Source organism: Dromiciops gliroides, chromosome 1 (assembly GCF_019393635.1).
Source record: "Dromiciops gliroides isolate mDroGli1 chromosome 1, mDroGli1.pri, whole genome shotgun sequence".
In the NCBI taxonomy this organism is placed as follows: Eukaryota; Metazoa; Chordata; class Mammalia; order Microbiotheria; family Microbiotheriidae; genus Dromiciops; species Dromiciops gliroides.
In genome coordinates, this window is record NC_057861.1 from 77,505,185 (window position 1) to 77,530,045 (window position 24,861).

Genomic DNA, 24,861 nt, shown 5'->3' on the forward strand with positions numbered 1-24,861 from the left:
TCACTCATCATCATCCCATGCAAGACCCTCCAGGTTTCTCTGAACTCCTCCTGCTCATGGTTTCTTACAGCACAATAGTATTCCATTACATTCATATACCACAACTTGTTTTTGTTTTGTTTTTTTTTTTATAGTGAGGCAGTTGGGGTTAAGTGACTTGCCCTGGGTCACACAGCTGGTAAGTGTTAAGTGTCTGAGGCCAGATTTGAACCCAGCTACTCCTGACTCCAGGGCCAGTGCTCTATCCACTGCACCACCTAGCTGCCCCGGACCACAAGTTGTTTAGCCATTCCCCAAATAATGGGCAGTTCCTCACTTTCCAATTCCATGCTACCACAAAAACAGCAGCTATAAATATTTTTGTACATGTGGTTCCTTTACCCTTTTTTATTATTTCTTTGGGAAAAAGACCCAATAGTGGTATTGCTTGGTCAAGGCATATGCATAGCTTTGTAGCCCCTTGGGCATAATTCCCAATTGCTCCAGAATGTTTGGATCAGTTCACAGCTCCACCAACAATGCATCAGTGTTTCAATTTTTCCACAGTTTCTCCAACATTTATTATTTTCCTTTTTTGTCATATTATAGCTTGCTTTCTTAAGGGAGGGGGAGGAAGGAATAGAATTTGGAGCCAAATGTTTTTTAAATGGACGTTAAAATTGTTTTTACATGTAATTGGGGAAAAATAAAATTCTAACTAAATGATAAAAGAAGAAAAAAAGAAATTATTAATTAGATTGAAAATTTCTCATAGCAATAGATATGCTAAGTAATGTGACAAGTGGTGGGGTTTAGGTGTATACTCTGGGGTTCTACAAAAGAAATAACATCCTACACCTGACTTGTTTTCCTGATTTCTGCAGCCTAGAGAAAAATAGGCTGTCACTTATTTACTGTTAAGTAATTAAACCTCATATATAAGTAGACCACCATATGGCATTACCCTCAAACCATCAGCAAAATAATTATGTCAAAGAGTGTTCAATGTATATGTCCAAACTCTCTGAAAGGCTGATGTATCTCCACTGCTTACTAGAGCATAGCCTATACATCTTACACTACTCTTTCTCTCTGACCACATCAAGTTCATAGTGTGTGAGAAATGGGTAGTTGTCCCCTCTCAATGTGGATATAACAAGTCAGTCATACTCCCCTGACCTGTTTGTAGGACAAAGGTCTCAGATCCCCTCCTCCCTCTCAGGTTAGCAAGGTCACATGGTTCAAGGAGCCCTGGTCTCAATTAGGTCCTCTCCAGAGTTCTGTCCATATAAGGAAGTATAAGGTCCACTCCTGAGTTATGCCCATACAAGGAAGAGGGGTGGGAATACTGCGTTCCGATTAGCTAGTTTTTGCGTGTAGATTGTAACCCTTGAGTAATCGGACCAATGATGAAAAAGGGGAGGGCCCATTTGCGCTAGGGTCTAGGGTATAAAACAGGGCCTGCGCCCCTTTTTTTTGCACCCATTTAGCTGCACACTAGGGTCCCTCTTCGAGAGAAGGAAATAAAAGAGCTTTTGTCACTTCGCTGCTGAGTTCCTGAGAATTATTGAGAAGAGGACGAATTTTTCCCTCACATAGTGCCTAGGAACTAGCTTTGATTCAATGTTGATCTAGGGGAATTAAACAGGAATGTCATTCTGAAATATTGAAATTACGGCAATTTTGTTATGACTTTCTCAATGGCTTTCTCTTTCCTTTGTCAAGGAAATTTCCTTCAGTTTGATTGACTCTGTATATCGTATGTTGAACAGGTAAGTTTGGTCTTTTTATTTTACATACATTTTCTAGGACATGCTATAAAAATACTCTAAGGAAATCTTTTTTTTTTTAAAATTAATGAAGTATTTCATTTTTTTTCCCGTTACATGTAAAGATAGTTCTTAACTTTTGTTTATACAAGTTTTCCAATTTCAGATTTTTCTCCCTCCCTCCCCTCCCTCCCCTTCCTCCCTCCTCCCCTAGACAGCAGGTAATCTGATATATATATATATATATATATATATATATATATATATATATATATATGTGTGTGTGTGTGTGTGTGTGTGTGTGTGTGTGTGTGTGTATATATATATTTACACACACACATAGTAACATTAATCATATTTCTGCATTAGTCATGTTATAAGAGAAAAATCAGAGCAATGATGAAAAACCTCAAAATAGAAAAACAACAGCACCAAAAACAAAAGAAATAGTATGGTTCATTCAGCATCTATACTCCATAGTTCTTTTTTTTTTTTTAAGGAAATCTTTTTACCTACACCTCTTCTCAAGTAAGTGATGAAAAGAATAAGATAAGAGATTGCATATTTGGAATTTACCAAGATCAGTTCAGAAAAAAATTAAAGAAAACAAGGGGGAAGTGCTGTGGTTGAGAATGGTCTTCCAGAACAGCCTCACCAGCAGCTGACATTTCATAGCAACACTGGTTTGTCTACTGGGAACATCCTGCTCATCTTACACTGATCCTAATTGCCAGAACACCCTTGTCCTATCACTGTTCCAAGTCTCCATCTTTGCCACATAGACCTCCAGGTTCTGTGCCTGTTCATCTTTGCTTTATCTAACTGGGAATTTAAGGGAAGTGGTAGCAAGCAACAAATGGGTTGTAGTAGGTGGTCAAGCAGTGACCTGTCCTGCTAGCAGCAAAAAAAGAATGGCGTGGGCAGCTAGATGGCGCAGTGGATAGAGCACTGGCCCTGGAGTCAGGAGTACTTGAGTTCAAATCCGGCCTCAGACACTTAACACTTACTAGCTGTGTGACCCTGGGCAAGTCACTTAACCCCAATTGCCTCACCAAAAAAAAAAATTAAAAATTAAAAAAATAAAATAAAATAATAAAAAAAAGAATGGCATGAAATCTCTCTAAAGGTAAAAGAAAAAGTTGATGATATTGGGAAAGGTACTTCCACACATATCCCCTACTTTCCCCATCGTCTTACTGATTTATTTCTCCCAGTAGACTTCTGGGAGACATTAGAAACTCCATTTGTAAACCTTTCCTAACAACAATTTCAACAACATATTGTATGCATATAATAAAATTAGCATCTATGACTACATCTGTTACTTTAACCACTTGCAATGAAAAATAAGATTTTAGTTTCTCAATTAAAGTGCAAAGATTTTTGATATATGGGAAATTCTTTGCACAGTACTATTTATAACCTTTATTTGATCCTACCATCCCCTTAAAGTATCATCCTCTATCTTTCTTTCCTTTCATAGTCAAACTCCTAGAAATAAGGTATCTATCCTGATTGCTTCTATTTTCTCGCTTCTTACTCACTTCTCAGTCTCTTATAATTTGGCTTCTGATTCAACTGAAACTGCACTGTCCAAAGTTAAAAGTGACCTATTATTTGCCAAATCTGATGACTTTTTCTGGTTTTATCTTCTTAAATTCTCTGTAGCATTTGCTATTGTTGATGAGCTCCACCCCTCAGACACTCTCTCTGCCCTGTTGGTTTCAAGACATTGTTATCTTTGGTTCTCTTCCTGCATATCTAGTCATTCCCTTTTAGTATCCTTTGTAGAATCATCATCCTTGAGTGAATATACCCCCCCCCCACCCCCCAGGGCGTGTCCCAAGCCTATTTCTCTTTCTTCTAGTCTCAGTGATCTCATCTGATCTTATGGATTCAACTATCACCTACATGCAGAGATCTATGTAAGCAATTGCAGTCTCCACAATTTCTGTGCTGCTATACCAACTGCCTATCTATTGTATATCCTTAAATGCATGTCCTGTAGCTATCTCCCTTTCAAGATGTTCAAAGTAGAACTCATTATTTTTTCCATCCATTCCACCCCCACTCCAAACTTCACCTCTTCCTAATTCCTCTGTCTGTTGAGGGTGCCACCATCTTCCCAATAACAAAGATTTCCAATCCTGGAGTCATCCCTGAGTCTTAACTCTCCCTCACTCTTCACAAACAGTTAATTGTCAAGCCTTATCAGTGCTACCTCCAAAATCTCTTTTATATATCCCCTTCACTATGCTCACACAGCCACTACCTTAGATTATCAAATTTTCTTTGGAAAAATTATCATTTTTCCAATTTGTTTACTTTTTTTTCCTCCTTTTTTTCAGGGCAATGATGGTTAAGTGACTTGCCCAAGGTCACACAGCTAGTAAGTGTTTGAGGCTAGATTTGAACTCAGGTCCTCCTGAATCCAGGACCAGTGCTTTATCCACTGCACCACCTAGCTGCCCCCACTTGTTCACTTTTTTACTTTTTTTTTTTTTAGTGAGGCAATTGGGGTTAAGTGACTTGCCCAGGGTCACACAGCTAGTAAGTGTTAAGTGTCTGAGGCCAGATTTGAACTCAGGTACTCCTGACTCCAGGGCCAGTGCTCTATCCACTGCGCCACCTAGCTGCCCTGTGAGTTAACTTTTTAAGCTTATATTGCCTTTACCTACCCATAAACAATAAATATTACATCAATTATTTAGATCTGATTTTATTTGTATAAAAAATGTTTTATATTTGTGTTCAAATAGTTCCTGAGTCTATTTTACACCTGTTGGCAGGTATATGCTCAGGTATTTTATACTGTCTAGTTATTTTAAACTGGTTTAAAACAATATTGAATAATATTGCTGACACAGTATAGTTTCTCTATTTTTCCTCTTTTGATTAAATCTATGTAAACTTTAACTTTGATCATTTTGCTTTTAAAAAATAGATGTGGGGCAGCTAGATGGCTCAGTGGTTAAAGCACCGGCCCTGGATTCAGGAGTACCTGAGTTCAAATCTGGCCTCAGACACTTGACACTTACTAGCTGTGTGACCCTGGGCAAGTCACTTAACCCCCATTGCCTGCAAAAAAAAATAGATGTAATAAGATAATTAACAATAAGAGACAATAACAATGAGATGACAAGATAAAATTATATCTAATTATTGAAAAATTGCAAATGTTTGTTTTCAAGTTACTTCAACTTTTCAAAAAGTTGTGGATTTTTGTCTAGTACAGGAAAAAAATTTTTTTTATAAAGTATTTTATTTTTTTCCTGTTACATGTAGAGATAGTTCTCAACTTTTGTTTATACAAGCTTTCCAATTTCAGATTTTTCTCCCTCCCTCCCCTTTCCCCTAGACAGCAGGTAATCTGATACATAATAACATTAAACGTATTTCTGCATTAGTCATGTTATAAGAGAAAAATCAGAGCAATGATGAAAAACCTCAAAATAGAAAAACAACAGCACCAAAAACAAAAGAAATAGTATGGTTCATTCAGCATCTATACTCCACAGTTCTTTTTTTTGTTTTTTCCTGGATTTGGAGATCCTCTTCCATCATGGGTTCCCTGGAACTTCTGTACAGGAAAAAAATTAATGATGCTAAGAAATATAGCAGATAATATGATACTTTTAATTTTCAAAGATTAACTTTGAATTTACACACTGGAGCGGCTAGGTGGCGCAATGGATAAAGCACAGGCCCTGGATTCAGGAGGCCCTGAGTTCAAATCCAACCTCAGACACTTTACATTTACTAGCTGTGTGACCCTGGGCAAGTCACTTAACCCTCATTGCCCCGCAAAAAAAAAAAAAGGAAAAAAAAGAGTTTACACACTTTATTTTCAAATGCAACAAGCAGCACATAAACACAACTTATTTATGAGTCTGAGAGCCTATCACAACCAATGGTGACAGTGGCAGATTATGCCCAAGATGTGTGCTGACTTGAATTTGATCTTATATTGATATAGAGAATTTTTTTCTTTTTTTACATTTAATTTTATTTATAGTTTTGGGTTCCAATTTTTTTCCCTCTTTCCCTCCCTCCCTTCCCCCCTTCCTAAGGAGGGAAGCAATCAGATATAGGTTATACATATAAAACATTATCATATTAGTAATTTTCTAGAAGAAAATTTGAATAAGACATAGAGTATTAAATAGTTTCTTGGTTCCTTTCATTATCAGCTTGAATAAATTCAACATGATGAATAGTCTTTGTTGACTCTGTCTGGGACTTCCTCTCCATTTAAAAAAAGGGGATATAGTAATGTGGCTGTTGTACTTAGAAATATCTAATCATTTTGGCCATAGCCTCATTCCTTCTCACAGAGGGTTTTTGTACCTTTACCCTCACCAAGGGTCTTGCCCTACATTTTGGAAAACTGCACTACATCATACCTTCTTTCTAATAATACTTCTACCAACTACCTATCTCATAAGGTAGCAAACCTTAAAGGCTACAAAGATACCAGCATGATACGAAAGAGATGTCAAAAGGAATTTGTGAAGAAACCATTACATTGAAGCAGCAACCCAAGAATGCTGAAGCTTAGATTGTTTCCCATTCAGCAAAGAAAACGAAAAAAAGCATTTTAAAATATAATAAACATTTTTATTTATCGTTTTGATTATAATTAGTGTAATGGTAAATTAGAATGAACATGTACTGTTTTCTTTCTTTCCTTCTTTCTTTCTTTCTTTCTTTCTTTCTTTCTTTTTGCTGGGTAATGAGGGTTAAGTGACTTGCCCAGGGTCACATAACTAGTAAGTGTCAAGTGTCTGAGGCTGGATTTGAACTCAGGTCCTCCTGAATCCAGGGCCAGTGCTCTATCCACTGCACCACCTAGCTGCCCCCACACTATAGACTCTTTTTTTTTTGTCTTTTAGTGAGGCAGTTGGGGTTAAGTGACTTGCCCAGGGTCACACAGCTAGTATGTGTTAAGTGTCTGAGGGCGGATTTGAACTCAGGTACTCCTGACTCCAGGGCTGGTGCTTTATCCACTGCGCCACCTAGCTGCCCCTACACTATAGACTCAATAAATGATTGTTGAATTAAATTCATTGAAAGGTCAAGTAAAGGATAATCAATTCAACAAAGATTAAAGCACCACAATAAGAGCTTAGGAGGCTCTTCCACAGATCGGGCAGAAATAGTCCATGTGAATATGTGGGTGGATTCTCTAAATTTGCACATCTCATGTTTCTTTTGAGCTACTTCAATTCTGCTTTGCTCATAGATCACAGAATCTTCTTTGATGAGGGCATGCCATGCTGGGTGGTCCTGTGCCAGTGTCTCCCATTTCTCACAATCTATTTCAGAGTTCTTCAGAGACCTTGAGAGTGTCCTTTTCACACTACTTCTGACCTCCATGTGAGTGCTTGCCTTGTGTGAGTTCTCCATAAAATAGTCTTTGAAGCAAATGTGTTTTTGGCATTTGAACAACATGGCCAGCTACACTCTCTGCAGAAGAGTTTGAATGTTTGGTAGTTCAGCTAAAGAAAGGACCTCAGTATCTGGTACCTTATCTTGCCAGGTTATCTTCAAAATCTTTCTAAGACAATTCACATGGAAGTGATTCAGTTTCCTGGCATGGTGCTGGTAGACTGTCCAGGTCTCATAGATATACAGCAATGGGGTCAGTACAATGGAGCTGTAGACCTTCAGTTTGGTAGGCAGCCTAATACCTCTTCTCTCCCACATTTTCCTTTGGAGCCTCCCAAATACTGAGTTAGCTCTGGCAATGTGTGCATCAACCTCATTATCAATGTGTACCATCCCTGGAAAGTATACGGGCAAGGTAAGTGAACTTATCCACAGTATTCACAACTTCTCCATTTGCTGTAATCTATGGTTCCATGTATGGATGGTGTGGTGCTGGCCTCTGGAGCACCTGTGTTTTCTTGGTGTTCACTGTCAGGCCAAAATTAGCACAAGCAGGAGAGAATGGATCCATACTTTGTTGCATCTCAGTTTCAGAGGCTGCATTGAGTGCACAATCATCTGCAAACACAAAATCATGTACCAACTCTCCCTCTGCTTTAGGCTTGGGATCTTAGGATGTTGAGGAGAGAGAAAATTGCATGTGTCTACCGGGTGTACTTACCTTTGTGTCCATACCTATGCCTATCTGGGGGAGAGATGAGAGGGTGCCTTTCTTCTAATTTTGGGAGAAAAGAGAAAGAATTTTTGCCTGGGGTAGGGAAGGTACAAGGGGAGAATAAACCTTGACTCATGAGTTCATCAATACTTTTGAGAAAGTCTCTGAATACTTAGGATACTAGTCCTCCCCTGCTATAAAAGGTTTAACTCCTCCAGCTTCCTTTCTGGTGCCTTTTATTGGCAGGTTCTTTGTTTCCTCTTATTTCCTTTTTATTTTTCTTGGTGAGGCAATTGGGGTTAAGTGACTTGCCCAGAGTCACACAGCTAGTAAGTGTTAAGTGCCTGAGGTCAGATTTGAACTCAGATCCTCCTGAATCCAGGGCCAGTGCTCTATCCACTGGGCCACCTAGCTGCCCCTCCTCTTATTTCTTTAAGCTTTTCTATTACCTGGTTTTGTTTCATATAAAAATGATGTATCATAATTTCTTTGTGATTCATACCTTTGTATTAATTATATGTAAGGGGGAGGGTAATTGAAGATGCCAGTGGCTAGCTTGCTTGGTATATACACAGAACAAAATTAGGTCAGATGATTAGAACTCTGTCTGTAATGCTAGGATTTCCTGGTTTGGCGTGGAGCTGATTGTAAAATAACTTTACGGTGTTTGATGTTGATTAATAATTTTAATAGGGATAGGGCCTAGACCTATAATTTTAATTGGTACAGGGAACCCTCAATTGAGGAAACCCTCTTCCAATGCAGGTCCACACCTTTTTCTACAACTTATCACTTCAAAGTTGCCCTAGAGCATTGAGAGGTTAGATGATTTGGCAGGGGTTACTCAGCTGGTATATGCCAGAGGCAGGTCTAGAAGAAGCTCAGGCCTTTCTGGCTTTGAGGCCAGCTCTCATTTATTATGCCACACTGCCCCTAATAGTTTTTAATAAGTTCCTGAATATCAGATTAGAGACAGTCCATGTGAATCAGGGCCATGTCTCACTTAGGCTAATAAAGTCATCATTGAACTATCAAATGACTAGTGGTGGGGTCATAGTAAAGATCCAATCTCTTCAGCAGGGGCCAGGGTAGAAGTGTAGACTAAGGGAAGGTCAGTCCTCTTGGGATCACCTAGTTGGAAGTCAAAAATGTGGACTGGAAAAAAGAAGCCCTGTCTTCTTCCTGGGAGAGAGCCTTTTTTACTTTCAGTTTTCCCTTATCATCCCAAACTTCCATCTTTGCCAGATAGTAATCCCTGTGGGTCACAACTCCATTCTCAGCTCCCTGCATACCTCTCAGACCATGCCATTCATTTCCTATTCATTAATTCCTTGTGGTCTCTCCAATCCCTCTGATCCCTCCAGCTCCATATTCACTAGCCTTTCATCTTCTCTGAAAGCATCCCTACTCTCCCACTTAACACAAGAACATCTTGCTTTCCCAGGTTCAGGGCAGGGGTATTTTGGGGAATCATGATTATGGCTTCCCCCACCCACCCATCCTTTCAGTGCATTTACAGAACCATAGATTATCAGAGTTGAAGGGGCATTCAGTGGCTATTTAGCCCAATTCATAGCTGAGAAGAAAAATTCCCTCTATAAGATATTCTTTTTTTTTTTTTTTGTGGTTCAGAGGGTTAAGCGACTTGCCCAGGGTCACACTGTTATTAAGTGTCAAGTGTCTGAGGCCGGATTTGAACTCAGGTCCTCCTGACTCTAGGGTTGGTGCTTTATCCACTGTACCACTTAGCTGCCCCCTAATATATTCTTTAAATGGACATACAGTCTTTGTATAGTAGACCTGGAGTCACAAAAACCTGAGCTTGAATCTTGGCCCTGTTGCTTATTAGTTGGAGACTTTGGGAAAGTCACTGAGTCTCAATTTTTTTTTGTTTTGTTTTGGTGGGACAATGAGGGTTAAGTGACTTGCCCAGGGTCACACAGCTAGTAAGTGTCAAGTGTCTGAGGCCGGATTTGAGTCTCAATTTCTTAATCTATTAAAGTGAGGGAATTGGATTTGATGGCCTCTAAGAACCCTTTTAGCTCTATGAGTCAGTGATCCTGTCAGATAACTTTTGCATGGTTCAGTGGTTAAGTACTGAAATCTTTTGTATTGTGCAATACAACTTTGTAATCTGTTTTGTTTTGTTTTTAGTGAGGCAATTGGGGTTAAGTGACTTGCCCAGGATCACACAGCTAGTAAGTGTTAAGTGTCTGAGGCTGGATTTGAACCCAGGTACTCCTGACTCCAGGGCCGGTGCTCTATCCACTGGGCCACCTAGCTGCCCCCACAACTTTGTAATATGTAACATTACATCCTATACTTTGTGATACATATTACATACATACTCAGAGGTTGAGTATGTATGTAATACATAGAGCCACACAGAGAATTCCTGGACATAGCACATAGAAGGACTTAATAAATGCTTGTTGACGTGACAAGGATAATAACAATAGCCAACATTTATATGTATCTTATGCCAGAGACAATGGGAAGAAGTGAAATACTCCCAAAAAGATATGAACAGAAAATTTTGTGCTTCTACTGTTGAGCTACTGGCTCAATACCATGTACTGAGAAGCAATTAGCCTATCAGCTTCTATAGCTAGCTCTTCAGGAGACTTTTTACTTCTAGGTAAATTCTGATAATCTGATTCCAGATATTAATTTACTGGTTCATAGTTTTACCTCTATATAGTATCATCTCATCCTCTGTGAGTAACCTGGTAATCAGTTTCCAAGTACTTTCTGGAACTCCTATCTTAGCAGGAATTTTAGGAGGGTACACATGTTCATATAATTTACAGAAACCAGTTTTGGCCGGATGTTCTATGCTACCAGGATGTTTTTTGGATTCTGAATAGGTCATCCAGTGTGTGCAAATTTGACAAACATGACTTCTATGTCTTTCTCCAAGTCATTAATAAAAATTTGAAACAGCACAGGGCCAAGGACAGGTCCCAGACGCACTTCATTAGAAAACTTCCAATCTGACGTATCCACTAATGGCTATTCTTTGGGTCATTCGAACAAAATATAAATCCACCTAATGGTGATATAACCTGCTTCACATTTCTTCACCTTATCGATAAAAATAATATGGGAGATTGTGTCAGCTAGCCAGACATCTTAAACTTCCAAATGCCCAAAAGTGAATTCATTCTTCTCATTATTTCTAAACCTGCCCCCCCCCCCAACCTCTCCTCTTCTGAATTTATTACTCTGAGGGCACCACCATCCTCCCTACCACCCAGACTCACAACATAGGTGTCATCCTCACTCCTCACTCTCTTTCATCTCCCATACCTAATCAGTTGTCAAATCCTGTTATTTCTATCTTTGTAACTAACACAGCAACTGCCCAGGTGCACCCTGGTGATGATTCCTTATCACTTCACATGTAGTAGGCCTACTGCAGTAGTCTTCTGGTTGATCTCCTTGTCCCAACTCTTTTCCCATTCCAAATCCATCCTCCACTTAGCTGTTGAATTGATCTTCCTAAATTGAAGGTCTAACCACTTTATCTCCTCCACTCCTTTTCATTCAATGAACTCCATTGGCTCCCCATAACTTCCAGAATCAAATTAACATCCTCTATTTGGCTTTTAAAGCCCTTCATGACCTGGCCCCTTCTTACTTTCCCAGTCTTACATCTCTGCTACAAGCATTTTACTGGCTATCTCATATTTTTGTTTTTTGGGTTTTTTTTAGGACAATGGGGGTTAAGTGACTTGCCCATGGTCACACAGCTAGTAAGTGTCAAGTGTCTGAGGTCAGATTTGAACTCAGGTACTACTGAATCCAGGGCCGGTGCTCTATCCACTGCGCCACCTAGCTGCCCCCTGTCTCATATTTTTGGAACACACACACTCTTTATCTCAGCTTCCTAGCTTTCCTGGTTTCCTTCACATCACAACTAATGCCTCAATTTTTCTTTTCTTTTTTTGGTGAGGCAATTGGGGTTAAGTGACTTGCCTAGGGTTACACAGCTAGTAAATGTGAAGTGTCTGAGGTTGGATTTGAACTCAGGTCCTCCTGAATCCAGGGCTGGTGTTCTATCCACTGAGCCACCTAGCTGCCTCCCCTCATCTTTTTCAAGAAACTGTTTGCAGCTCTCTGCCTCTGAAACAACTCCCAATTTATATCATATACATTTTGTTTTTACATAGTTGTTTGCAAGTGGTTTCCCCCATTAGACTGTGAGCTCCTTTAGGTCAGGGACTTTTTTTGGGACTTTTTTGTGTAACTCTGGTGATTGGCGGAGTGCTTGGCACACAGTAATTGCTTAATAAATGTTAGTTGATTGACTGGATTTAAACTCTTTTTAAAAAGATGCTTGGAACCCAAAACTATAAAATAAAAATGTTTATTACATTAAAAAAATTACAGGGGCACTTAGGTGGCGCAGTGGATAAAACACTGCCCCTGGATTCAGGAGGACCTGAGTTCAAACCTGACTTTAGACACTTGACACTAGCTGTGTGACCCTGAGCAAGTCACTTACTCTTCATTGCCCTGCAAAAAAACCAAAACAACAACAAACCCAAAATTACAAAGGAAACCAAAGGTTAGTGAAAATAAAGGTGTAATTTTTTTTCCTAATCAAAAAAAAAAAAAGATTTACCAGGGTGGCCTAGTAGCTAGAGCACTGACTCTGGAGTCAGGAGGACCTGAGTTCAAATTCGACTTCAGACATGTGCTAGTAGTGTGACCCTGGGCAAGTCACTTAACCCTGATTGCCTCTGCCACCACACACACACAAAAAAAAGGTTTTGAGCCTTTGGCCGGAAATAGAAGATAAGCTCAGATGACCATAGTGTACAGCTTCTAGGACCGGAGGACTTTTCCATCCAACTTCCAGGTGAGACCTTTTGTGTTGTTTCTGGAAGCCCTTGGTTCAGACCCTGCTTCAGATCCTTACGACTTGTATGACCTGAAGCTTATTCTTAAACTCTCTGGGCCTCAGTTTCCTTATTCTTAAAGCAAGAATATTGGACTCCATTACTACTACTGTCCCGCGCATCTCTCAATCTTCGATCCTAGGTCCTCTCTTAACCTTCCGATAAGGATCCTTCCAACTTCAGAAGACTCCCACTCTGCCTCCGACCTTCTCCCTTCACTTTCCCTCCCACACTCTCTATTGGCCCCGCCCCGTCCCTTCTCGCGGTTGGCTGACTCCGCCCCCGTGCTTCTGGCTTCTCCCCCTACCTGGAGAGCTGGACGCCGCGAGTTCCGGTCTGTGGCTGTGCGGACCGGAAGTGTGGCGTTGCCATGGCGAGGGCCGAGCGCCGGGCCCGCCCCCATGGTGGCTGTGGCAGCGGCCGTGCTGACGGACAGACGGACACACTGCACGAGTTGAGGTCAGGCCAGGCGAGGGCGCGGTATGTTAGAGTGACCTGGGGAAGAGGCCTGAGCAGGAGAAGCTATCAGGACCCAGAGCGGAAGTAGAGCCAGGGGGAGAGGAGCTGAGGTAGGGGAGAGGCCAGGGGGAGTAGGTTTGGTTGGGAAAGGGTTCGAGCTCCTAGATGGGGGCTGGACGCGGAGGCCGGAGGAGGACGGGAAGAGGCCATGGGAGGAAGGGTCCGGGGAGGGGGGAAGAAGCAGCAGTAGCAGGAAGCCTGGGGGAGGGGCAGGAGGGGAATTGGTCGGGGAGGAGGAGAAGCTGAGGTGGCCTGGGTGGGGAGGGGGATGAGTGAAGGGAGGGGGCAGGCGGAAACCTGCCGGGGTAAGGAGCTAAGTGGGGAGGCAGGGGACTGGAAGAGGTCGGAAAGGGGAGGGGGGAAGGCTGGAGGAACCTGATAGTGGAAGGGGCCGAGAAGGAGGCAGAGGGCAGGTAGAGTCCCCATAGGGGAAAGGTGTGTGTTTGAGGAGAAAAGGAGTCAGTCAATAAATATTTATTAAGCACACGTTCTGTGTCAGACACTGTGCTAAGTGCTGGGGGTACAAAGAAAGGCAAAAGACAATCCTTGCCCTCTAAGAGCTCAGGCAAAAGGGGGAGATAACATGCTAAATATAGGATAAATTGGAAATAATTAACAGGAGGAAGGCACAACAATTAAAGGGGATTGAGAAAGGCTTTCTATAGAAGGTGGGTTTGGGACGGAGGAGGGGGCTAAGATGTCAGAGAAGGATTGGGTGGCTGGTATGTGAAATGAGGCTAGCCTGTTACCCGTAGCCCTAGTTTGGTGTATTGATCTGCAGGGGTCAGGGGTCATGGTAACCTAGTTTCTGGTTGCTCAGAGAAGGTATTTAAGTCATTAGGCCCTAGGAGGTAGGCAATGTGTTTCATCTTGATTCCTGCATCTGAGAGAGTGAAGGCTGAATAAGCATTATCTTCAACTTGGGTTCTGGTACACCTTTAGACCCTTGACCCTCTACCCTTCTTGGAATTGTAGAAGCTGCTGTACCTGAAAAATATTCTGCTCTTTTACCCTTAAGGGATGAGAGAACTGCCTGAGGTCCTGTCAGTCAGAGAAAGCCTTGTCTCTAGACACCTTCTTTGCCAGCTCAGAGTGTAACCCAAACCCTGAGCTCCCATTCCATCCAGCCTCATGCTGGCAGCTGCAGGCCTTTGGGCTGCACTGGGCAGGCTTCTGGGTTTTCATGCCCCTTTCCTACCCCAGGTTCTTCAGACATCTGGGTGCTGTCACTCTGAAGGTGAAGAACTCTTTCCAGTCTTTAAGGAAACAGCCATCTAACTCCTGTGTAGCAGAGGGGTAGATAACCTAAATGAGTTTGGATACCTTCCGAACCTCAGTTATGTTGAGGCTGACCTCCTTTCCTTTCTTTAGTAGGCCTGTCCCCTTCATGAGCCCCTCATTTTCTCTTTCCATTGGCTTACCATCTGACCACCAGATGTGGGAAAAGCCCTCAAAAAGAGAAGGAAATTAATAATTTAGTCAAGCTAAAGGCATACCTCCTTGTTCCAGTTAATAATTTCATTCAAGCAAACACATACCCTCTCTGCTGCAATCCAGCTGTGTTCTGATGGCCCTGAAATCCCTTGTCCATCTGAGTAGGAGAGCAAGGGAAGAATAAAAAAAGGGAGAGCCATCTTAAAGATGAAAGCCTTTGCTGCAGGGGAGAAAGCTCTTTTTGGAGACTGGGTGGGGAGTGATCCTGTACCTAGCTAACTATATTTATTTCCTTTGCTCTATCCCATTGAAAAATTTCAGTGACTTGGAAAAAAGGAAAGTGGTTGGGCTGTTGAGTGTGGATGGATGGGTAAGGCTCATGGTATTTGGGAATTGTATGTTTGTGTGGGGGGGGGAGTTCACAGATTGAGTTGTTGGCAGTTTATTGCTCCTTCATATGGCCCATCCCAGTAAACTCATACCTAATTCTCTATCATTGTTCCCTTACACAGGCTGCTCCTCGTGCCTGGAGTGGACTTTCTCTTTATTTTTTTGTTTTTTGTTTTTTGTTTGTTTTGTTTTTTTAGTGAGGCAATTGGGGTTAAGTGACTTGCCCAGGGTCATTCAGCTAGTAAGTGTCAAGTGTCTGAGGCCGGATTTGAACTCAGGTCCTCCTGACTCCAGGGCCAGTGCTCTATCTACTGCGCCACCTAGCTACCCCTCTCCTCATTTTTTAAGAATTCCTAGTTTCTTTTTAAAATCAGCTCAAATAATGCCTAGATGAGACAGTTCCTGAGTTGCCTCCAGTTCCCAAATTACTTTGTATTTATTTAATACTAGAGACAGTGGGGTCTAGTGGATAGAGTATCCTTTGGAACCAGGATGACCTAGCTTCAGATTATGGTGTGGTTTTTTTTGATACTGATTGACTAGCTCCGTGACTTATGTCAGAAAACTTCTCAGTGCAGTTCTATAAGACTTTAAGACTGGCAGAGAAGATGCCAGCCTGCACTGGAAGTAGAAGTTTCCTCCTTTGGGCGTTCCCTCTACCAGTGAAATGTATGTGTACAAGGTTCCCCTAATATAACGTAAGTTTCTTGAGAAGAGGTCTTTCTTTCACTTTTGCCTTTGTATCCCTAGTACATAGCTCAGTGCCTGGCTCTTAATAAATGTTTTTGATTGAGGTAGGTTTTGAACATTTCAGAATTCATTATTTCATTTGATCATCATAAGAATCCTGTGAGATTTATGGTGCAAGTGTAATAGAGAGAGGGGTAGGGCCTATGATTTCCCTGGTATAGGGAACTTCAAGGACTGTCAACAAGCATTTAGTGAGGAAATATGAATAATGATGATGATGGTGGTGGTACATGTCAGAGTTTTATAAATGTTTAAGGTTTACAGAGAGCTTCCTCACAACAACCCTGTGAAGTAGGTAACATACTGTTTACCCCCCCCCCTTTTTTTTTTTTGGCAGGGCAATGGGAGTTAAGTGACTTGCCCAGGGTCACACAGCTAGTGTTAAGTGTCTGAGACTGGATTTGAACTCAGGGCCAGTGCTTTATCCACTGCACCACTTAGCTGCTCCCTGTGTTTACCCCCATTTTACAGATGAAGAAACTGAGAGTCAGAGAGGTGATGTGATTTGCCCTCAGTAAGAATCAGTATAGTGTCTCTGAAGCCCAGGTAGAAAAGAGTATATATGGTAGGAGGGTAAACAGTGTCCAGGAATGCAGGGAGGTTAAGAAAGATGAGAACTGAGAAGCAATAATTTTATTTGTTATCTAGTAGGTCATTCATTGGTGACCTTTGATGGAGCAATTTTGTTACTATAGTAGAAGGGATAGACTATAGATTCAAAGAGGTTGAAGAGAGGGGGCGGCTAGGTGGCGCAGTGGATAAAGCACCGGCCCTGGATTCAGGAGTACCTGAGTTCAAATCCGGCCTCAGACACTTGACACTTACTAGCTGTGTGACCCTGGGCAAGTCACTTAACCCCCATTGCCCCGCAAAAAACCCCACTAAAAACCAAACCCAAAAAAAAGAGGTTGAAGAGAGAATTAATGAATGAAAAAATGAGAAAGCATTTGTTAAGCACTTAATATGTACCAGGTACTCTGTTAAGCACCAGTGGGTATAAATTTAAGTAAATAAGACAGTTTCTGTCTTCTAGGAGCTTATCTTGTAATAGAGGGATAGGTGGCATAGTGGATAGAGCACTGGACCTGGAGTAAGGAAGATCTGACTTCAAATCTAGCTTCTGATGCTTAATAACTGTGCTAACTTCTACAAGTCATTTAACCTGTCTGCTTCAGTTTCATCATCTATAAAATAGGTGTAAAAATAGTATCTGCCTCCCAGTGTTTTTGTGAAGATTAAAAAATAAGATAATATTTATAAAACTTTTTGGGGGGGGGCAGGGCAATGAGGGTTAAGTGACTTGCCCAGGGTCACACAGCTAGTAAGTGTCAAGTGTCTGAGGTAGGATTTGAATTCAGGGCCTCCTGAATCCATGGCTGGTGCTTTATCCACTGTACCACCTAGCTGCCCCCCTCCTTTTTTTTTTTTAAACTCTTTGCAAATCTTTAAGTGCCACATAAATGCTAGCTATTATTATTATTAGATATATAAAAGAGTGGTGGTTAGGGAAAGGTTTTTTGGACAAGGAAGTCAGAGTGAATGGTGATAGGAATTATAGAGCAGTTTATTGACACTTTTTTTTCCAGAATGTTAATGTTGATGATTGCTGTTCTCAGAAAATAGGTAGTAAGAAAATGGAGGCATTACTTGTAGACAACTTTTAAAGGATGATTAGCAGTGAAATTGGAGAGAGAGGATTGTAACTAGTTGGTGTACAAGCGTCAAGGGAAAGTTTTTTTAGGTTTGGGGAGACGAGCATGTTTGTTGGCAGTAGCAGGGGAAAGATTAAAAATACATGAGAGAAAGGGGATGACTATTGGAACAAGGTTTTGGAGGAGGCAGAAGGGAATCAGCCTTAGTGAGGGTAGGGATACCTTTTCTTCTGTGATAAGAAGAAAGGAGGAGAGATAGTGGTAGATTTGAAGAATGGATGAACTGGGCCTAGGTGGTTTTTATCTCAGTGAAACTTGTAGGCTTTCTGCTCTAAATGTGAGTGTGTGGTTTTTGGAGGTAAGAGGAGAAAGGAAAGGTTTGAAATAGTTGCTGTGGGAAATAGGGAATCAAGGGTAGAACAGAAAGGTTGTCAAGCCAGAGTAAGGGCCCCAGCAAGGTTATTCACCATAAATTTATGGTGAATTGAAATAAACTTAGTTTTTCATTTTCTCCAACAACATGGAACAAGCTTGGGTGAAGAGCTGAGAAATTGGGTGGGATGAGGAGTCTCAAGTTGAAAATAGGGAAAGTTAAGCAGTTAAGAGATTTCTGGAGTAGTTGGTAGTGTGACGTGGAAAGTGGCAGACCATGGGGTCAGGACTGCAAAGTGAGGCAAATGAAAGCAGAATAGGAGAGATGGACTGAGAGAGTAGGATGACTAGTGGGACCAAAAGGAATATAGGTCAAGACTAGAGTTATTTTGAATGGAGAGTGGGAGATGTGGAAGGAGAGATGTTTATGTTGAGGTATTATAGAATTTCATAGTCCTGGATTTTGGAGATGGTAAGACATGATGAGGTAACCACATTGGTTGGTATGTGGGTGAAATGGGATAGATACAGAAAGGTCATTGGAATTATGTGAGGTTGTTAATGGAGTTTCATCAGTATTGAAGTCCTTGATTCTTCTGCCTTTCTTTTCCTTTCTTCCTTCTACCCCATTTGGGAACAGTTAGGAGGAGGGTAGGAAATGGAGAGGAAGACTTTGAATCATGAACTAAATTGATATTCCTAAAGCAGTCAGTCAATAAGCATTTATCTGGGGCTTACTAGGCATTATTATGCTTTGGGGATATAAAGAAAGATAAAAACACAGTCCCTGACCTCAGTAAGCTTACATTCTAATGAGGGAGACAAGATGGTGAAAAAGCATTGTTCTTATACATACACCATAAATAAAAGGTAATCTCAGAAGTGAGGAGGGTGACATGGTGGGAGGGGACAGAGACTCGGAAAGGCTGCTGCAGAAAAGTGGAATTGAGCTGAGTCTTGAAAGAAGCCTTGAAAGCCAGGAGGCAGAAGTAAGAAAGGAGTTTTCCAGGTATGGAAGATTGCTAGTGAAAAGATAACTAAGTAGAGAGATTGAGTATCATGTTCAAGGAGCAAGAAGGCCAGTGTAACTGTGTTGTATTATACATGGAAGTGAGTAAAGTATGAGAAGAGTAGAAAGGTTGGAAGGAGCAAAGTTATGAAGGGCTTTAAAAATCAAACAGAAGGCTTTATATTTGATCCTGGAGGTAATAGGGATGACATGATCAGGACTGAGTTTTAGAAAGATCACTTTGACAGCTCAGTGAAAGATGAATTGGTATGAGAAGATAATTAAGGCAGGGAGACCAACCAGGAGGCTATTGCTATAATACAAGAGAGAGTTGATGAGGGGCTTTACTAGTGTTGGGACTGTTCATGTGGAGAGAAGGGGACATAAATAAAAGATATAGAGAAGGTAGAAATGACAAGACTTGGCAAGATATTGGATATGAGAGGTAACTGTGAGTGAAAAGTCAAGGATGGGGCCTAGGTGACAAGCTTAGATCAATGGTAGAATGGTGATGTCTTTGATAGTAATAGAGAAGTCCAGAAAAAGTGAGGATTTGGGGGGAAAGATAATGAATTCTATTTTGGATATATTGAGTTTGAGATGTTTATGGAACATCCAGTTCAGCTTATCCAAAGGCTGCTGCTTGCCTAGGTGTCCCCAATACTTGCCTATTGCCACATGTTTTGGGTTACTATTTCTCATTCCTTCATTTTCTTGCTGTGTTCAATAAAAGTTTGCTTTGGAGCAGCCTAATTTTTATTTATTTTTAAATTTTATTAATTTTTTGGGGGGTGAGGCAATTGGGGTTAAGTGACTTGCCCAGGGTCACACAACTAGTAAGCATTAAGTGTCTGAGGCTGGATTTGAACTCAGGTCCTCCTGACTCCAGGGCTGGTGCTCTATCCACTGTGCCACCCAGCTGCCCTGATGGAGCAGCCTAATTTTGAAGTAGACCAGAATACTGCTTTCAATTTTAGGAAAGGACATTTCATTTTAGGAAGAACATTAACAAGTTGGAGATTGTTCGGTGGTGGTTGTTTTTTTTGAAAGTTGGAGATTGTTCAGTGGAGGGTGACTGGAATTGGAGATTGGAGATCAATTGGAAGAACTGGGAATGTGTAGCATGGAGGAAAGGAAATATAATATCTCTGTGCAAGGATTAGAAGGGCTGTCATATGGATAAAGAATTATACTTGTTCTTCTTGGCCCAGAGAGGATAACTACGAATAATGATGGAAGTTGAAGAGAGAGGAATATTTAGGCTTGATGTAAGGAAGAACTCTATAACAATTACTTATCCAAAAGTGGAATTAGGTTCTTGGAAGGTAGTGAGTCCCCTTTCATTTTGGTGCCTTCAAGGTGAGGCTGGATGATGATTTGTTAGGGACATTGTAGAGAGGATTCAGGTGAAAGTTAGACTAGATACCCTCCTTTCATTTCTGAGATCTTGTGAATTCTTTTTTTTTTTTTTTGGTGAATTCTTTAAAAATTGTTTTCCTATTCCAGGAGTGACCATTTTCCTCCCCCACACAATAAATTCCATAGGCTTCTTTTTAACCTCTGAGATAAATATAAATTCCTCTTTTTGACTTTGATAACCCTTCACAACTTGTGCCTAACCTACCTTTCTAGACTCTTTATATGTTGCTGTCCTTCCCATACATTTTTTGACTAGCCAAAAAAGGCACTCTTGCTGTTCTTCATCTCCTGTCTTCATGTCCCCCAAACCTAAAATAATCTTCCTCCCCACCACCATGTCGGAGTCCCTAACTTCCTTCAAGACTCACTTCAACCATTTCCCAATTGCTAAATGGTCAAATAATATATGAATAGGTATTTTTCAGAGGAAGAAATCCAAGCTATCAATAGCCATATGAAAAAAAAATGCTCTAAATCAGAGGTGTCAGATACTGGGAATAGGCCTGACCAGGTTAAAATGTAATTGGGAAATATTTAACAGAATTTAAAAAAATGCAATAAAAACATAGATAATGTTAATATGTTTTCTTTCTTTAAAAAATTTTTTTTTAATTTAAAGTTTTGAGTTCTGAATTCTACCTTTCCCTCCTTCCCTCCCCTCCCCGCTCCCTGAGGCAGTAAGCAATCTTTTATACATGTGCTATTATGTAAAACATTTCCATATTAGTCATTTTGTATAAGAAGAGTCGAATAAAAGAACAAAAAACGAAAGAAATTTAAAAATAGCATGCTTCAGTCTGTGTTCAATCAATATCAATTATTTCTTTGGAGGTAGATCATTAGTCCTTTAGGATTGTCTTGGATCATTGTAGCTAAGTCATTCACAGTAGTTTATTGAACTGTATTGCACTTACTATGTGCAATGTTCTCCTGGTTCTGTTTGCTTCACTGTATATCAATTCATGTAAGTCTTTCTAGGTTTTTCTGAAATGATCCTACTTGTCATTTCTTATAGCATAATAATATTCCATTATAATCATTTACCACAGTTTGTTTAGCTATTCCCCAATTGATGGGCATTCCTTTGATTTCCAGTTCTTAGCTATCACAAAAAGAGCTGCTATAAATATTTTTGTACAAATAGGACTTTTTCTCTTTTTTTGGATGCCTTTGGGATATAAATGTAGCAGTGGTATTGCTGGATCAAAGGGTATGCACAGTTTTATAGCCCTTTGGGCATAGTTCCAAATTGCTTTCCAGATTGGTTTGGATCATTTCACAGCTCCAGTATGGGGTTTTCTAAGTCAATCTTGGGCCAGCCGGGATCCTTATGTACTATTTGAGTTTGACACCGCTGCTCTAAATCACTACTCATTAGAGAAATGAACATTAAAACAACTCTGAAGTGCCTCTTTATACACCTCAAATTGAGGCTAGGTTTATCCAAAAAAAAAAAAAAGGGAAAATGAGAAATGCTGGAGGGGATGTGGGGAAACAGGTGCTTTAAAAAAGTTATTTTTTCAGTTCTAAATTCTTTCCTTTTTCCTTTTCCACCCACTGAGAAGGCAAGAAAAAAGTAATTTCAAATATGTACAGTCATACAAAATAAATTTCTGTGTTAGTTATGTTCCTCCCTCTTCCCCTCTACCTAAGAAAATTAAACAAGAAGGAAAGAAAAGAAAATATGCTTCAGTTTGTACTCTGAATGCATTAGTTCTCTATCTGAAGGTGGATCACATGTTTTATCACGCATCCTTTGGAATTGATCAGAGTTACTAAGTCTTTCAGAGTTTATTATCTTATCCCCAATTAAACACCAAATTGGAAATCCTGAAAATCAAAGTAGAGATTAATAGAATTGAAAGAAAACCATTGAAGTAATAAATAAAACTAAGAGCTGGTTTTATGAAAAAACCAAGAAAATAGATAAATGATGGGTTAATTTGATTAAAAAAAAACAAAGAAGAAAACCAAATTACCGGTATCAAAAATGAAAAGGGTAAATTCACCTCCAATGAAGAGGAAATTAAAACAATAATTAGGTGTTATTTCACCTAATTGTATGCCAATAAATCTGACAGTCTAAGTGAAATAGATGAATATTTATCAAAAATAATAAATTATCAAAGTTGATTATCTTTACAATATTATATAAATTATCCTCCTAGTTCTGCTCATTTCACTTTGTATCAGTTCATATGAGTCTTCCCAGATTTTTCTGAAACTATCCCCTTCATCATTTCTTTTCTTTTTTTGGGGGGGGGCAGTGAGGGTTACGTGACTTGCCCAGGATCACACAGCTAGTAAGTGTCAAGTGTCTGAGTTCAGATTTGAACTCAGGTACTCCTGACTCCAGGGCTGGTGTTCTATCCACTGCGCCAACTAGCTGTCCCTTAATATACTTTTTTTGGGGGGGGGGGCAAGGCAATGGGGGTTAAGTGACTTGCCCAGGGTCACACAGCTAGTGTCAAGTGTCTGAAGTCATAGTTGAACTCAGGTCCTCCTGAATCCAGGGCCGGTGCTTTTATCCACTATGCCATCTAGCTGCCCTCCCTTCATCATTTCTTACAAGACAATTGTATTCTATTTTTTTTTTTGGTGGGGCAATTGGGGTTAAGTGACTTGCCCAGGGTCACACAGCTAGTATGTGTAAAGTGTCTGAGGCCAGATTTAAATTCAGGTCCTTCTGAATCCAGGGCCGGTGCTTTATCCACTGCACCACCTAGCTGCCCCAATTGTATTCTATTACATTCATATGCCATAATATGTTCAAGTCTTCCTTATTTGATGGGAATATCCTTAGTTTTCAGTTCTTTGCTACCACAAAAATAGCTACAATAAATAGTTTTGTATATATAGATTCTTTTCCTTTTTCTTTCATTTCTTTCAAGGTCATTAGACCTATTAGTGGTATTAGTGATATCATTGGGTTAAATTGGATATGCACAATTTAATAGTTTTTCAGGCATAGTTCCAGATAGCTTTCCAGAATGGTTAGACTAGTTCATAACTCTACCATCAGGGCATTACCTGTTTTCTCAATCCCTTCCAACATTTGTCATTTTTCCTTTTTTGTATCTTAACCAATCTGAAACATATGAAGTGGTACCTCAGAATCGGAAAGCAGGTAATTTATGAAACATGCTATTTTTGACTTAGCTCATGAAGCCTTTCCTGATCCCCTCACTTGCTAGCATCCTCCCTTCTTGTATTTATTTTCTTTTCATTCTCTATATAGTTATACATATTACATATTGTAAGCTTTTTCAGAGCAGAGACTTTAATTTGTTTGTATATCCTTAGAGCCCTAGTGTCTGACACATAATATGTGCTTAATAAATGTTTTTTCTAACCTTTTCTCTCTCTATGGCTCTCTTTCCTTCCATGTTTTGGACTGTGTGGAGGATGTTCTGAGAGAAGAATAGAAGTAGGAATACCAGTTAGGAGGCTTATTATAGTAAGCTATATGTAAGGTGATTAAGACATGAACTAGGGTGGTGGCAAAGAAGGGGACAGACAGACTCAAGATGTTGTGGAGGTAGAATTGACAAGCCTTGGCAGTTGTATGTGGAGGGATGAATGATGACAGAGAGGGAAAAGTCAAGGATGACTCTGAGGTTGCATTCCCTGGGTGATTGGAGGGATGGTGATACCCTTGATAGAAATACAGAAATTAGGAAGAAGACTAGATTTTTTTGGGAAAATGTTATGAGGTCATGTGGAATTTGAGATTCCTGTGGGTCATGGATATGGAAATGTCCTAAAGTCAATTGATGATTCAAGCAGAGACTGAATTTATAGAGTTTGTGAGTCATCTGTATAGAGACATCCTAGTCTGATCCCTTTCAATTGATTGCAGAGGTGGGGAGGGTTAGACCTAGCTAAGACCAGTGGGCAAGGGTAAGGTCTTGAGGTGAAAGTGATTTGTCCAGGGTCAGTAAGTGTTAGAACTGAGACTTAAAATCCATATATTCTGACATATTTTCCTGATGCTTGGTTATGATCTCATCACTTACCGTTTTTGTTCCCTTCAGCTGTAGATGAATTCTATCTCTCTACTGTAGCCTAAGGTCCTTCAGACTTTGTGATCTACTTTGCCTCTAGCTCCTAAAGATCCCTGGCACTGTTATACTGACTTACTGACAGTGATCAAGTACCCTTTGGCCCGATAATTCACACTTCTGTTACAGCCTTAGGATTTCTAGTTTTTTTATCTACTCTGAAAATGAATTTTCTTTTACATGTTGTCTTCCCAGTTAGAATATGAGCCCCTTGAGAGTAGGGAATCTCTTGCTTATTCTATTTGTATTATTGAAAATATCCATGGCTTCACACCATCCTTGGTATATAGTTAAGTGTTTAATATATGCCTTTTTATTTCTTTTCCATTTGTCTCTATTTCAAGGATGTTCACAATCCAATCTCTACCTCTATTTCCACCCTTCTCATACTACTCTTTCACTTTGCTAGTCTGTATTCTAGCCAAATTGGCTACTCTTCCAAACTTTCTACTTCATGTCTTTATTTATTCTGTTTCCAATGCCAAGAATGCTTCTATTCT

General features: G+C 40.3%; 1 protein-coding gene across 4 annotated transcripts in view; it reads left to right on the top strand.

The window, feature by feature from the left end:
* Positions 1–13,083: 13,083 nt before the first annotated feature.
* The window catches only part of PPP1R16A (protein phosphatase 1 regulatory subunit 16A), a 116,020-nt gene continuing 104,242 nt past the window's right edge, over positions 13,084–24,861 (top strand). For 2 of the 4 annotated variants that reach the window (XM_043978101.1, XM_043978099.1), the window contains exon 1: positions 13,103–13,324. The gene's annotated coding sequence lies outside the window, so the exon portion shown is untranslated. Of the gene's footprint in view, positions 13,325–24,861 lie in introns of all 4 variants that reach the window. The other 2 variants (XM_043978100.1, XM_043978102.1) reach the window with 2 other exon arrangements.